A 16,846-nucleotide genomic window follows, 5' to 3' on the forward strand; every position below is an offset into this window, starting at 1 on the left:
CGCTTAAACGAGACAAACATTCAAAAATCCGCTGCTAGATATACAGGTTGTAACGAAAATACAGGTCATAAATTTAATCACATATTTTGGGACCAAAAATAGTTTGATTGAACCTAACTTACCTTGGTACAAATGTGCATACAAAAAAAGTTACAACCCTTTGAAGTTACAAAATGAAAATCGATTTTTTCCAATATATCGAAAACTATTAAAGATTTTTTATTGAAAATGGACATCTGGCAATCTTGTGATGGTAGAATCTTAAAAAAAATTAGAGTGAAATTTGGACACCCTATAAAAATTTTATGGGGTTTTAATTCCTTTAAACCCCCCAAACTTTTGTGTACGTTCCAATTAAATTATTATTGTAGTACCATTATTTACACACATTATTTTTAAAACTTTTTTGGCTCTTAGTACTTTTTCGAAAAGTCAGTTTTTATCGAGATATTTTGAATAATTTTCAAATCCACCACATATTTGTATATGGTTATGTGTTCTTTGATCGGGCTTATAAAGTACCTATACTATTATGTAGTTGGTAATTAAGCAATTAAAACACAATAATGGACTCCTACACCATAAAATGTATTATTAAAATATTACATTTTTAAAAGTATAATACCTATACCTATATGTAATATGAATACTAATGTAAATTTTACCTTTAACCAGTATCTAAAAAATAGTACATATTTAGCATGTAGTACATTGATTTACATTTTTTTCATATTTGACTTGTTCTGCAGTTGATATATCCACCCCGTAAAGAAGATCATCTTTGAGGTTTAGTTCGGCAGTCTTCTGCGGGCAATTATACAAGATATTTATTTTTGTAATGTCACGTTTACTAAATCCACATATCTGTCCCAAACGGGACTCCGACACACTCTTATCTTTTGGAACAAAGATCTTGTGGGAATATGACCTAGCGCCATGAAAAGGACCATAGTGCATGGTTGAATCGTAGTCGTAGGGAATATTGAACGTATTGCCACTCTGTATGTTAAATTCACTTGTAAAATTTGGATTTATGTTTGCCTGAGTAAGCTCAATATAATCATCCCTATCTGACCTGTTATGTTCATGATAAAATCCAATAAGGTGCATTAATTCATGTATTACAGTTCCAGCTTCTTCTTCTTCAAAACAACGTGGACCTAGATCTACTACGGTAAAACCACCCCCAGGAACCTTACCAATTTCAGAGCAACATGTATTAACCTCATTGATAATTTTCGCATAAGATTTGTCATTTCTTGTTTTGGGTACAAATTTAATGCATGTGTAATATTTGTAGAGGCCCATAACCTTTTCCAAAATGCTCTTCTGACGGTCTGTAAAAGATCCTTTTAAGATATATGGTACTCGTCCATCATCCCACAGAGCAGCATTTGGTGAAGCATTTCTTAGCTTCGTCGTCTTGCTGCTTGAACATGGACTTGGTTCTGGAGATTTTTTACGTTCTCCCTCATATGTACATTCACCAACTTTGAAATTTTTTAACTGCAACAGCTGAGTGTTAACATCGGTAACATATAATATAACAACAAAAAGCAATAAACATTGCATCTTTGAAATTCACTTCCTATACTATACTACACTACAGATAAAATTTGTATTTGACAGAATTTAGTTTACCTATGCTTTTTATACAAAAAATTAATTGTTTTCAGCTAATAATAAAATAAGTTTTATTATTTTAATTTTCTAAAAATCAATAAATCCAGTTTATGAATATAATAAAATTTTTGCAAGATATAAGGTGGAAGCACTTATGGTATACAATTGTTTACGTCTTTATTTTCGAAAATTTGAAAAACGGTGGAACAAAACGGTGGAATTGAAACAAAAAAAGAAGAATGTATTTAATTCAAAATACATTTTAATGCTGCCATAAAATAGAAATAAATGTTTGTTTGACATATAAATATTGTTTTTCGCTTAAATTCAATGTTAAAACTCACCCACTTGTCCCTTAATACAGTTTGAACATTGGATTTAAGCGAAATACAATATTTGCGCTACAACAGTAACAAAATGTAGTTTGAATAAAATAAATTGCTTAAATTCTTCTGTTCCTGTCAGTTAATTTATTCAAAAATATTTGAAAACCCTGTATAAATAAATATATTTTGTTAATGTTTATGTTGAGCATAACATCTAAGAATCAATTAAAAACAACATCAGAGAAGAACATATAATAGAAAAGAAAGAGAAAAGAAAAAGTTGGATGAATGACAATATACTACAACTCATGGAACAAAATAGAAAATCAAAGAACAACAAAATAATGTATAACACGATTCAGAGAAAAATAAGAACTGAAACACGAAAGGTCAAAAAAATTGGTTAAAATCACAGTGTGAAGAGATAGAGTTGTTAGAGCAAAAACAAGATATGTTTAACATGCATAAAAAGGTGAAACAAGCAGCTGGTCTTCATAAATTCAACACAGCTAGCAAAATTCGAGACCAACGGGGTAATATCATCACAGACAAAAACCAAAAAATCTGCATATGGACTAACTACATATAAGAATTTTTGATGATACTAGATCCGAACAAGCTCCGTCCTATATATGTAATGTGATGACCACCAATCTACACTACCAATCACATCAGATGAAGTTGAACAAATAATATCACAACTAAAAGATGACAACGATCCTGGACCTGGCAATTCATATCGCACACCTAGTTCAATAGTGCCACAAGTGCAAAACACAATATTCTCGAGAAATGAGCAAAACGTTATGTAGCAAACGCGTTATGCCCTGTAAATATGTTATTTTGAGAATGACGCTTCAAAATTACAATTTAGGTAGCAAATTATACAGTTATTCGCTAGATCTTATTACAATTTATGTTATTATTATAATTTATTACATTAATAAAATTGTGAAGAATAGTATATTGTACAACAAGAGAGAAAAAATATATATTTCTCACAAGCGCAGAAGTTTGTTGTAATACCAAGGACATGGCTGAAGTCGACCTTTATTGCTTTATCAAAGAAAACAAAATCCGTTTCGTGAAGTTATGTCCGAACCATCAGCTTAATGAGCCATATTTTAAAATAATTTCTAAAAATTATCCATCAAAGGATATAGACTGTGCGAAGAAAAAATCAGCCGTACACAGTTTGCTTTTCGGAATGCAGTGGGTACGAGAGGAGAGGCAGTGGATCAAGCAAGCAAGCAATTTGATCCAACCCGACCCGTGAGACTTGTTCACCCCTAAGGAAGTACGTTCGCGTGTAACAATTCATTGGAGCGAGGTTTATTGACCCGACTCTAAGACAGGAGTCATTCCACCGCGCTCCAATGCTCCAGGCCATCATTTTCCCCCCTATATCACGTTGATGCGCGATAGGGGCACAACTATCAGCCAAATGCTCTTCACGTGGGAATCCTGGGTAATAGAGTTCCAACGTTGTGCCCTAATCGATTTGCAAATCAGGCCAGCGTGAAGCGCTATATGCCTGTTATCTTCTTGTGACTTGTCCGCGGTACTAAAATTGCTTGCTTGGGCCCCAGGCCTCTGAACCGAGCTAAGCTTGGTTCAGAGACCTGGTGCTCAAGGATTGGGCCCTACTTGCCCGAGTTTTTGTATTTTTGTTTTGTTAGAATTTTTTTTGGCTCGCGCCGGTGTTATTATTTTTTTTGCCGAGGCCGATTTTTTTGGTTTTTTTTTTATTTTTTTTTTTGTAGGATGTCTGAAAATAAAATATTAATTAGTAAAAATTAACGAGTATGGAGCCCACACTAATTGACTTGTCATTATTGATAGAGCTACGTATTGTCCACTTCTATTTTATTTCTTTTTTTATCTCTGATGTTTATTTTCTTTAATCCACTATTTGTTGTTTTGGACGTTTGTGCCTCCATCGGTGAAAAGCGTCGTATCGCATTATCTCTCGCAGTATGGGACTTGGATGATTTTCTGGTTCTGGGAATTTTGTCCTGGCTCTTTCCGTCATTATATCGGTCACTCTGATTTGCTGGAGTTCTCTGAATAGGTGTATTTCCGCCACGTATCTTGGGACGTTCGCTGCTTCCCTTAGGCTGCTGTTGTGTGCCGCTTGGATCTTCTTTTTTGTTATTTTGCATACGTGTCCCCACACCAGAGATGCATATGTCAAAATTGGTATTATTATGCTATTTATTAATCTTATCTTCGTTTTAGTTCTTAATTTACTTTTTCTACCTGCGAGTCCTCTTGGTGATGCTTTGGCCATATTGGCTTTTCTAAGTGTGGCTTCTACGTGTTTTTGAAATGTTAAGCCTTTGTCCATTATGACTCCTAGGTATTTCCCGTCATCTTTTCACTCGATGGGGTTGTTTCAGTGGCATAGCTAGCCCCACAGGGGCCCCACATCAAAGTTTATCGAGGGGCCCCTTTTTCACCACTGATATGGCATAGTTCTAAAAAAATGTTCAACAAAAGAAGCAAAAACGTTTGTATAGAATAGAATAGAAATATGCTTTATCGTAACTGAAAATTTTACAATTTTTTGGATAAATGAAGTAAAAGTCAGACTTACTCTCAATCTTTTGAGAGTAAGTCTAAAGATTGAGAGTAAGTCTGATTTTTACTTCATTTAAAATGAACTCTCACATGCAACCCATTCAAGATTTTTGGACAAAGCTTACAAAGAGTAGAAAAAAACAAAATACAAAATAAAAGATAATGAAATAAAACAAAACAATACAGGGTGTTTCATTAATAATTGAAAATATTTTAACTGTAAATTCCTGGGCTAAAAATATTAAGGTTTAACCCAAATCACCTACTCCAAAAATGCTTCCTAAGGGAGCTGGAGTTCGTTGAAGATCGTGTCTTTTAATTCGTTTTTTTTAAATACCTCTAGAACACTTCTATTTAGAAAAACGAAAACTGGTACGTCTATTTATCTTCCATAGATAAATCGATTTTATAAATTGTGAATTTCTAGTACCGCTCATATGCGTCCTCTTTGGGTAGGGCAACGGTTATTTTATCGTATAACTTTTTGCTCTTTAACTTATTAAATTTAACTAATTATTAAATTGTGAGGTATTATAGTACCAAAAGTTACTCCTACTTTAAGTCAGTAGGATACACTATTTTCTAAAAAAATCGATTTGAAAATTTTTCGTTTCTGGAATTTGAACAAAATTTTCAAAAAAAAAACGGTGTATTTTACCGACCTAAAGTAAGGGTGACTTTAAGTACTAAAATACTTCATACCTTCTGTCAAAAATGCTTCAAAATTAAAGACACAAAAAAATGATGAGATTAAATAACCGTTGACCTACCCAAAAGGGACGCATATGACCGGTACTGGAAATTCTCAATAATTGATGAAAACGATTCCTCTCTGGCATAAACGTACCAGTTTTCGTTTTTTGTTTTTGAAGTTTTTTTTTAAGTTTTTTTTTCTCAAATTAAAAAAACACAAAATTTTCAAATTGACGTTTCTAGAAAACGGTGTATTCTACCGGCTTAAAGCGAGAGTACCCTTTATTACTAGAATACCTCAAAATTTACTAGTCCACTATCAAGAAGACTTAAAAGTTAAAGAAAAAAGTTATGATATAAAATAACCGTTTGCCATTGAGTCGATTTACCCCTGGAAGATAAATAAGCGTATCAGTGTTCCTTTCCCTAAATTGAAGCGTTCTGGAGGAATTTAAAAAACTAATTAAAAGACACCTTCTTCTAAGAGCTATAGCTCCTTTAGGAAGCATTTTCGGACTAGACTATTTGGCTTAAATTTTAATATTTTAAGCCCAGGAATCTACAGTTAAATTATTTCCAATTACTAATGAAACACCCTGTATATTGTAAAATTTAAATAAATTGCAAATTGCATATACAACCTTAAAACTAATAAGTTCTGCGTGTAACACCCAAAAATAGATAATAATAATAATTAACCTAATAAACTCTAATAAATCAAAGTCGAAAAATAGATTTAAATTGTTGAGACTCATTGTTTTAAAACAGATTCAGTTGTTTCAAGCTAAGGGTGAATGGACATTGAAAATGAGCGTAAATAAAGGAGCTCTGTTCTTTAACGGCGAGCGACCGGTATATACCTAATAAATACAATTTATAGTTAAAGAACATATTACACAAAAAGATACGCAAACAATACATAGTGTTTCAATGTTTCAAATATTCAAAGGTAAAGCGATTACAAATATTGCAATTTGGCAATACATTATACAATATCTCAGACACAGCCAATTGTGAATAGACAATAAAAAGTAGCTTAAAAACAAAAAAGCTCTGTTGTTATAGAATGACGAGAGGCAGAAAATAGACAGGTACCTACCTGTACATAAAATATACTTTATATGAATAAAGAATCCATTACACGAAAATGTCGATATCCAAACAATATACACTATTTCAAAGCGTTTTAATAGTGAGATAATTTGTTAGAATATTTTGTTCAAATTTTTAATGGAATTTTGTTTTAACATGCCACGCTGGGCCCCTGAATGTTGGGGGCCCCGTATAATTGATACGGCTGATACGGCGGTAGCTACGCCTCTGGGTTGTTTTGTACCGTCAGTTGTTCTTCTGGGCTTTGTCTTCTCTTTTTGAATAGCACCGCTTGTATTTTTTCTGAGTTTATGGCTATTTTCCATTTAATACACCATTCTTCAATGTCGTCTAGCGCTGTTTGTAGGTTGTTCACTGCTACATCTATGTCTCGATGTTTGGCCGCTATTGCTGTGTCATCGGCATAAAGGCTTAATAGTGTTGCGGCTGTTCTTGGAACGTCGGCGGTGTATATTGAGTACAGTAGTGGCGACAGGACCGCTCCCTGTGGTACTCCAGCTTCCGGAGTCCCGAGTCCGGACAGGACTTTTTCTATGTGAACTTTAAAACTCCGGCCTCTTAAGTACGAAGAGATTAGTCTTGTCATTGCCACGCTGTATCCATAGCCTCTCATTGGCAGTGGATCATGTTGAAGCCGGAATTAGAAATAACGGAGAATGTATCAACAACATAAGATATGCAGACGACACAGTGGTATTCGCTGACAGTTCTGAAGCCTTCCAGGAGTTAATAAACAGAATCACAGAAGTCAGGCAGAGATACGGACTTTCACTAAACACTAAGAAAACAAAATGTATGATTATCTCTAAGAACAAGCAGCAATTTGGACGAATCAGTGTGAACGGTCAACAAATAGAAAGATTAAAAACATACACCTACCTTGGTACGAACGTCAATGAAAATTGGGACCATTCCATAGAAACTAAATGTAGGATAGAGAAAGCGAGATCTACATTTCAAAAAATGGCTAAGCTATTCAAATGTCATGATTTATCAATACCCATAAAAGTCAGGTTACTACGCTGTTATATCTTTCTTATACTGTTGTACGGAGTTGAGTCGTGGACTCTCACAGACGCAACCTGCAAGAAAATAGAGGCTTTTGAAATGTGGCTTGAAGCCTTGAAGGTATCTTATACCGACCACGTTACTAATCAGGATGTCTTGCTAAGAATGCAAAAAGAAAAAAATCTGTTAACCACAATAAAAGCAGCCAAAATCGAATACCTTGGTCACATCATGAGAAACAGCGAAAGATATGGACTGCTGCAACTAATCGGACAAGGAAAAGTGGAAGGAAAACGCGGACCAGGAAGGCGAAGAATTTCCTGGCTGAAGATTCTACGTACCTGGTTCAACACAACAATCTCAAATCTTTTAAGAGCAGCAGTGTGCAAACTACAGATTGACATGCTGGTCGCCACCATCCGAAACGGATAGGCACTACAAGAAGAAGAAGAAGAACGTTTATGTTACTGAATAGGGAATTAAATAACCTTTCAAATGAGCTAGCTCATTTGAGATTGATGACGGGACTGGATTTATGCGCCAACTGCTGACAAAAATGAGGAAGAAATAGAAAACTTTTATAGCGAACTTCAAAAAACATTACAGTCCACAGCATCTAGACAAATAGTGATCATGGGTGATTTCAATGCAAAAATTGGCGAAGGAAAATGCTACCCTAATGTAGGGCCATAGGGACTTGGCGAACGAAATGACAGAGGGGATCGCCTAATAGAATTTTGCCAGGAGAATAATGTTATAGTCGCAAATACATTCTTTAAATTACCTAAACGACGCCTTTATACATGGAAATCGCCAGCTGACAAAGACAACAAAATCGCCAGAAATCAAATTGACTACATTCTAATAAAGCACAAATATCGAAACTCAATTCAGGCAGTAAAGGCATATCCAGGAGCGGACGTATCTTCTGATCACAGTCTTCTTATTGCTAGGTTTCAACTTCAACTAAAAACGACGCAAAAAAACCACAACAACAATAAACTTAACGTACAGAAACTTAAGTCAGAAGAAACAAAAGAAAATTTGAAACATGAAATCAACACAAATCTAGATAGAAACCCAGGAAATAATTGCAACGTAGAACAGCAGTGGCAATTCTTCAAAACCTCTATATTAGAGCCAAGTAAGAAAGTACTTACAACAACCAAATGTAAGAAAGAAGAATGGATGACGGAGGAAATTCTAGAGTTGATGAATGAAAGAAGGAAAAAGAAAACAAATAAGACCCGCTATAAACAGCTTCAAAACCTAATAAGAAGAAAAATTAGGGAGACTAAAGAAACCTACTTCTCTGAAAAATGTAAAGCAATAGAAGAACTTCAAAACAGATATGACAACTTCAACCTACATAAAAAAGTCAAAGAACTAGCCGGAATAGGAAATACAAGAACCTCAAATATATTGCTCGACAAAAACGGAAATATTATAATGGAAACAAAACGAAAACTACGACGATGGAAAGAGTACATCGAGGAACTATTTCATGACCAGAGAGAAGCTAGTACATCCGTAGATAGCCAAGCCGGAGACGTAGGCCCAGAGATAACCGAATCAGAGGTTAGTCAGGCAATAAACTCTATGAAAACTAATAAATCTGCTGGTCCAGATGAATTACCTAGCGAGCTGATAAAGTTGGTCAACGAGAAAAACCTGGATATAATAGTAGAACTGTTCAACGCTATCTATACTACGGGAATCATCCCTAGAGAAATGTTGACATCAGCATTTGTGTGTTTGCCAAAAAACGTGAATGCCAAAGAATGCAGTGACTACCGAACCATAAGCTTAATGTCACATACCTTGAAAATTCTGCTGAAAATTATCCACGCCAGAATACACTGGAGCTGGATATTAGTGACACTCAATATGGCTTCCGCAATGGTATGGGCACCAGAGAGGCATTATTCTCCTTCAACGTGCTGACACAGAGATGTTTGGATGTTAACCGTTCTCTTTACGTCTGTTTTATAGACTACAATAAAGAGTTTGATAAAGTAAAACATGACCGACTAATGGAAATCCTAAAAACTAAAAACCTAGATGAAAGAGGTTTAAGACTAATAACACATCTCTATCACAATCAGCGAGCAATAGTAAGAATAGAAAAAGAAACATCTGAAGAAATGGAAATAAAGAGAGGAGTCAGGCAAGGCTGCATACAATCACCTCTATTATTTAACGCCTATTCTGAAGAGGTAATGCCAGAAACTCTGGAAAATGAAACAGTCGGCATAAGAGTAAATGGAGTCTTAGTTAATAACACCAGATATGCAGATGATACAGTAATAATAGCCGATAGTTTACAAGACCTGCAAATACTCATGAGTAAAATAGTGAGGTGTAGTAGGGAGTACGGACTCTCTCTCAATATAAAAAAGACGAAGTTTATGAAAATTAGTAAAAACAACCATAATACTAACGAAATCTTGATAGTAGAGGGCCAGCAGATCGAAAGAGTAAAAAAGTACACTTACCTAGGAACACTTATAACCGAAAATAATGACTACTCTGCAGAAATCAAAGTCAGAATCGAGAAAGCACGTTCTAATTTTATGAAAATGATAAAGGTCCTATGTAGCAAAGATTTAACATTTGTTCTTAGAGTACGCCTAACAAAATGTTACGTATATAGTGTACTATACTATGGACTGGAATCATGGACGTTAAATATAGAGACGATGAGACGACTTAACGCCTTTGAAATGTGGACCTATAGAAAAATTATGAGGGTTTCCTGGGTAGATAGAGTTACGAACAATAAAGTACTGAGAAGAATAGGTAAAGAGAAGGAAGTTGAACTTACAATTACAATTAAAGAAAGAAAACTACAGTATCTCGGACATGTGACGCGGGGCGAGAAGTATGGCATCCTGCGACTCATAATGCAGGGAAAGATAGATGGCAGAAGAAGCATCGGCAGAAGACGAATTTCATGGCTGAAGAACCTCAGAGAATGGTTTGGATGCAGCTCAAAACAACTATTTAGAGCTACTGCCTCAAAAATTAAAATAGCTATGATGATTGCCAACCTCCGTAGCGGAGATGGCACCTGAAGAAGAAGAAGACGGGACTAGTATAATATATACGCCAAAAAATCATAATTTAAAAATAAAAATGGACCTGTTTTGGGATGTTTCTCTAAAATTGCCCATTCTAGAGAAAATCCATTTATTTTAACCTAAACGTCCTCAATGGATAAATACAATATGATTATAATAAAAACTAGTTACCAAATTAGAATGAGTTTTCCTTGATTTTACATGTGGCATTAGAAATCTGTGCATTATAGGAAACCAAACCACTTTTGGCACATAAACATCGTCAGCGGAACAGCCGGACTTGGTGCTATTCTTAATCTTCAATTCCTGCAAATGCGAACTACGTAAGTTTTTAAATTTTTCTAGTATTAGTTTTACTGTACAGTTTTCCATTTTTTTAGCTGAGCAACAATTCTTTCTAGGACTGCGGTTCGTGAATGTAGGTCGTGTAGGTCTCCCGTTCATTCATTCTTAATAAGACCTTCATTTTTGAGGTTAAAAGCACGTACTTATTCAAATACAAACTCTCTAAGACTGTCTTCAGAGTTTCAGAGCGTGAAATACTTAACATGTTTAATGTCTATCGTGGCGTGGCGTAGAACATTCGTGAGACAATCGTGCTGCACGAACATCTGTTTACATTAGTCGTGTAGCAAGGGTGAACTAAGTAAGCGTGAGCCACGTTCGTTCTTCACTAGTAATGTCAACCCGCCTTTATAGAAGTTTTCAGGGACTTCTACCCTCGGAAATAAAGTATTCTTTCATTCTGCGTTTAAATTTTTCAAAAATACTTATTAGTTTTCTCAAGATTTGAAAACAACGAATACCTCCATTTAAAACACATTGAACATTCTGACAGGTTACATTTTTCGCCTATGCTCTTAATAAAAAACTGTGTTAATTTTTCCACCTACCTCTACCGAAAGTATACTTTTCCGGACCTGATTGTAGGGAGCAAAGTCATACTTTTCCTCCCTAGGGAGTAAAAGTACTTTCCTCCATAGGGAGTAAAAGCAAAAGTGACGTCATGGTATGCCATTGATGAAATAACTTATTTACGCCCTATACAATATTCTATTATCTACTACGTAAGTATCTATACATTTTAAAGTTTATTTATAGAACACCCTGTATTTTGCAGAATGGAAAAAACAGTAAATTGTTATTTTGATTTAACAATGTTTACATTAATAATTTGACTTATATTTAACAGGTGACAGTTCTGCTGTAGCTACTTGTTAGTTTTAGTTTTCTAATAAATTGTGTTAGTTACATAAATAAATTATTTAAAATGAAAAAATGACTTGTTATTTGAGGAAGGTGAAAAAATCAAACGTATAACACGGGAGTAAAGTGCCATTTCCTACCTTGTATAATTACTGCCCTCCGCTACGCGTCGGGCAGTAAACTTCATTCTGGGGAGGAAAAGTAGCACTTTCCTCCCTTGTTATAGAAATAGCTATTATTTGTCGAAGCTACAGTCTCATTTTAAAGCTTAATTCATAGACTTTAAAATGAAGTTTGTTAAATTATTTTGCCTTAATTTAAAGTGATATCCGCTTAAAGCTAAAATTTTCCTAAAAAAATTGTAGGTACATTAGTTTGGTTATAAGGATTTTAAGCAAAGTATCCCGCACAAAACTTATGGAAATTAGGTCCCAGTGGATATAGTTCATACTTTGGGAAAATACTCTTGAATCATCCTGATAAAAAGTTCTCATGGGCACATCTCGATTGTATGGAGGATTTTCAAGAAATAGAGGCACAAACTCATAAAATAATAAGATTTTCCGGGTATTCCAATTCCCTGAGTTACTGGTTATCGGGCAACATGTAGAAGTTTGGATTAAATAAAAGTATAGTAGTCTAGGATTTTTTCCTGGCTATCCAATAGCGATCTTTACTTTTACCTTGATCTTCAACGGACGTCATCTTCTAGAATTTTTAGGGTTTTCAGCATTAACTTGATGTAAACAGATTATTACTCATGGGTTTTTGCGATCGCTAAACACGAATATGCCATCAGAATTGACCTCCGGTGGACGTGGTGGCCAGGGCCACTGCAAGGGAGTGGCAAACTCTTCTAGAGTTTCGATGGTTTTTGGCATTTATTTGATGCAAATGAATTACTGGAGGGTTTTTTGAGGTCGGTAAACCCAGAACCGACTATCGGAGCACCTGGTTTAAAAGGTAAATGAATGGAGCTCCTGGAGTTTCGAGGGTCTTCGGTATTACATTGATGTAAATGGATTACTCATGGTTTTTGGAGTTACTGAATACGAATACCTCATCAGAACAGACATCGGAATACCTGGTACTTAAGGCACGTCATATTTTGGAGATTCGAGAGCTTTCTGTACTAAATTAATGTAAACTGATTACTCACAGGTTTTTGGGACTGCTGAACGTGAAAACGCCATCAGATCCGACCCACGGAGCAGCTGGTGCCTAAGGCAGGTCTTCTTCTGGAGCTTCGACAGGTTTCGGCATTAAATTGATGCAGATGGGTATTACTCATGGAGTTTTGGGGCTGCTGAACACAAATACCCATCAGAACAGACACCAGGGTACTTGGTGCCTAAGGTACGTCATTTTCTGGGATTTCGAGAGTTTTCGGTACTAAATTGATGCATGTGGATTACTCTTGTGTTTTTTTGGTTGCTGAACATGAATATGACTTAATAAAAGACTCTGGAGTATCTAGTGACCACGATGAATAACACTATCAAAATAGAATATAGTAAATCGATCTTAAAATAAATGAAGGAAAAACATTGCCAGATATAAATCGAGTTTATATTTATAAATAATTCAAACAAATGAATAGCACAACAGTTATTTTAATAAAAAAAGCAAAAATATTTAAAAACATTTTAGCAAAAAACTTTTCACCAATTTATACGCTTTCTTTGAACAGCAACTCAGAAATCCTACCAGTACTCGGTATGTACCAATCCGTTTGCATCAATTTAGTACCGAAAACTCTCGAAACTCCAGAATATGACGTGCCTTAGGTGCTCCGGTGTCTGTTCTGATGCTATATTCGTATCAATTTAATGCCGAAAACTCTCGAAACTCAAGAAGATGAATAACCTTAGGCACCAGGTGTTCCGCGGGTCGGATCTGAAGGCGTATTATCGTTCAGCGACCCCAAAAGCCATGAGTATTCCGTTTTTATCAATTTAATGCCGAAAACCCTTGAAACTCCAGAAGATGACGTGCCGTAGGCACAATGTAATTCGTGGGTCGCATCTGATAGTGTATGCATGTTCAGCAACCCCAAAAACCTAAGAGTAATCCATTTGAATCCTCCATTTGATTCCTCCGAAACTCCAGAAAATAACCTGTCTTAGGCACCAGGTACTCCTGTGTATGTGCTGATCACGTATTCGTTTTCAGTATCCACAAAAACCTATAACTAATACGTTTGCATTAATATTGTACCGAAGCCCCTCGAAACTCCAGGAGCCCCTTTCATTGACCTTGGAAACCAGGTGCTCCGGCAGTAATTCATTTACATAATTAAATGCCGAAAACCATCGAGACTCTAGAAGATGACGTCCCTTGCAGCACCACGTGCTCCTGAGGTCAATTCTGTTGGCATATTCGTGTTTAGCGATCCCAAAAACCCATGAGTAATCTGTTTATATGAATTTAATGCCGAAAACCCTCGAAACTCTAGAAGATGACGTCCGTTGAAGGTCAAGGTCAAAGTAAAGGTGGCCACTGGATAGCCAGGAAAAAATATACTACTACTAGTACTTTTCTTTGATTTAAAGTTCTACATGTTTCCAGATAACCAGTAACTCAGGGAAATGGAATACCCAGTAAATCTTATAATATTCCGAGTTTGTGCCTCTATATCTTGGAAATCCTCCATACGATCGAGTTGTGCCCATAAGAGCTTTTCATCACAGTGCTTCAAAGAGTATTTTCCCAAAGCATGAACTAATTTCCATAAGGTTTGTGCGGGGTACTTTGAGCAATAAACATTTATACATTAATTAACATGAATGATAGAAGAACTCCAAAGGAACATTTTGATCTTAGGAAAACATTTGCTTTTTTATTTTGGGCCAAGATATCGATATTTTAATAGCGTTCTTTGAGGCGCAAGATCGGTTCACAGCGAAAAGGTTCGCGCTCTGACCTCTCGATACAAATTATAATTTACATTATTCGTCATCTTCATATTCTATTTTATAAGATCCTTATACAATTATTTTATCATATATTTCTCATTAAATCATCATAAAGTACCTCGTATCACTTTTAATTCTATTTACTTTGTCTTCGATTTTTTGTACATAATGAGAAAAACAGCATGAAAAAAATAAGACGTAAATAAAAAGGAAGTTATTCTTATTTATCATTGTTATTCTTACAAACATTTTCTTTAATACATCTGCATCGAGATATACAGGAAATCTCAGCTTTTTTTTATATCTACATAAGTTTTTAGAGCAATTTTTACAGTTACATGGTGGTACTAATATTGTTCTTGGAGGCATTAAAATTAAACCTTTGTGGGGCTTCAGAGTCTCATTATCTTTATTACGATATCCATATAAATGCGGATCTAGTTCTTTTGCAGCATCATCAAGGCACGGCAATTTTATGTACGACGCCACATAAAATACGGTTTTGTATGCAATGATGATGCTGCAAAAGAACTCGATCAACTTTTATATGGATAATATATACATACAACCAAACTTATATTATGGAATCATCTGACATTTCTTAATATTTCGTGCGAATTAAAAAAACGAACACACGAAGTCAAACAGTATTTATTTTAAAGCAATTTAATAACAAGTATATAACAATTAAATAAAACAACAAATACAAAAGCAGTGGCGGCTCGTGACCTCAGTATGCGGGTAGGCTTCACATATACTTCGGGTAGGCGACAAAAAATATCCTACAATTTGTAATACATTTTGAGCCATCTTGCAATACTAAATGTAATCTATGAGCGCAACAATGTGTAAAAATTGCTTTTGGAGCATCTACTTTAATTTTTGATTGTAATCCGTTTAAAGAGCCAGCCATTACACTTGCACCATCGTAAAATTGAGCAATTAATTTATTTTTGTAATCATATGGCTCAAGCACGTTTGAAATTAAACTATATAGAGCGTCTGCAGATCTACCTATTCTCGCTAACATCAAAAAACCCTAAAAATCTTTCTGTTACCTGACCAACTTTGTTAACAAAACGGATTGTTAAAGTACACTGTGATTTTTCGGTTATATCAGTAGTATCGTCCGCTAGTATAGAAAAAAATTGACTTTCATTAATTTCTGTTGAAATTTCATTTTTTACGTAATCGGCAAGGCAATCTATTAAATCATTTTGTATTGTTTTTGACAAACCCGTGAACACCCCTTCTATTTTTTAACATGATCCTGGATTTCCTGATCGCGTTTAACTACTAAATTAAAAATTTCTTTAAAATTACCCATGTTTGAAGAATTATGGCTCTCATCACGACCGCGAACTGCAAGTTCTTGTTTTACTAACAGAATTGTAACATCAATTTCTTCAACTTCTTCAATCTTTTTCAACTTCTTCATTATATATCTTATTAGATAGAGAAGTTTGTCCAGCTAAAGCACTGTCAATAGTTTGTTTATTTTTTTCTAACCGTTTTAAACCTAAGCAGTTGTTTAAATGTTCTTCCGAAGATTCATGTTTTTTTACACTAGCTGATAAATTTTTCAAATCTGAATATCCCTGACTCACCCAAACATTTTGCTTCAAATTTGAGAGCAACAGACAAGGCCAACAGAAAAGTGAATTTTTAAAATAACTTCCGCTTAGCCATTTATGATTTTCATATCATATTGTTTTAAACGATCTCGAAAATGGTCGATTGTCTTTTGTCTTATCTGTGGATAAAATTGTTAAATTTGGTAAAGGCCGACCCATTGAAATAATTTCTGGTCTTTCTTGATTTTGGCGCCTTGAAAAAGGCGTCTCGATCAAACTGCATATTACATCGTTTAAAATATTCATATTCGATGACTAAAGTTTTTCCACCAATAAAACTAACACACCTACGTTTCAACAACGTCAAATATTACATATTTTATTTATGTATCAAATAATAATTTACTCTTCGAATAAATTGATAAGTTAACAATTAACCTCGCTTTAAATTTTTAATTATCTATATAATCTAATAACACAATTCATCAGTTTCAAACACAATAAAAATATAATGGACGACTGACAAATAACTATTCACAGATTTATTTGTCGTTAGTGAATTATTACTAAATTAATATAAAATTAAAATGCCCTTCAATAGACCGATCTCAAATTGACCTGTTTATTATTCAGTTTTCATAAACAAATTGAAGTTGTCCGACCTAGTTTTATTCAACACTTAACCTACTAATAACAGCCAAAATCAAAAAACAATTATTTAAAACAGT

At 34.7% G+C, this 16,846-nt stretch overlaps 1 protein-coding gene across 1 annotated transcript in view; it reads right to left on the reverse strand.

Annotated features, from left to right (window-relative positions):
* Window positions 1-567: 567 nt before the first annotated feature.
* The window catches only part of LOC126882361 (zinc metalloproteinase nas-1-like), an 89,280-nt gene continuing 73,001 nt past the window's right edge, over window positions 568-16,846 (reverse strand). Inside the window, exon 2 of the mRNA XM_050647253.1 lies at window positions 568-625. The gene's annotated coding sequence lies outside the window, so the exon portion shown is untranslated. The remainder of the gene's footprint in view (window positions 626-16,846) is intronic.

This window comes from Diabrotica virgifera, chromosome 3, assembly GCF_917563875.1.
Source record: "Diabrotica virgifera virgifera chromosome 3, PGI_DIABVI_V3a".
In the NCBI taxonomy this organism is placed as follows: domain Eukaryota; kingdom Metazoa; phylum Arthropoda; class Insecta; order Coleoptera; family Chrysomelidae; genus Diabrotica; species Diabrotica virgifera.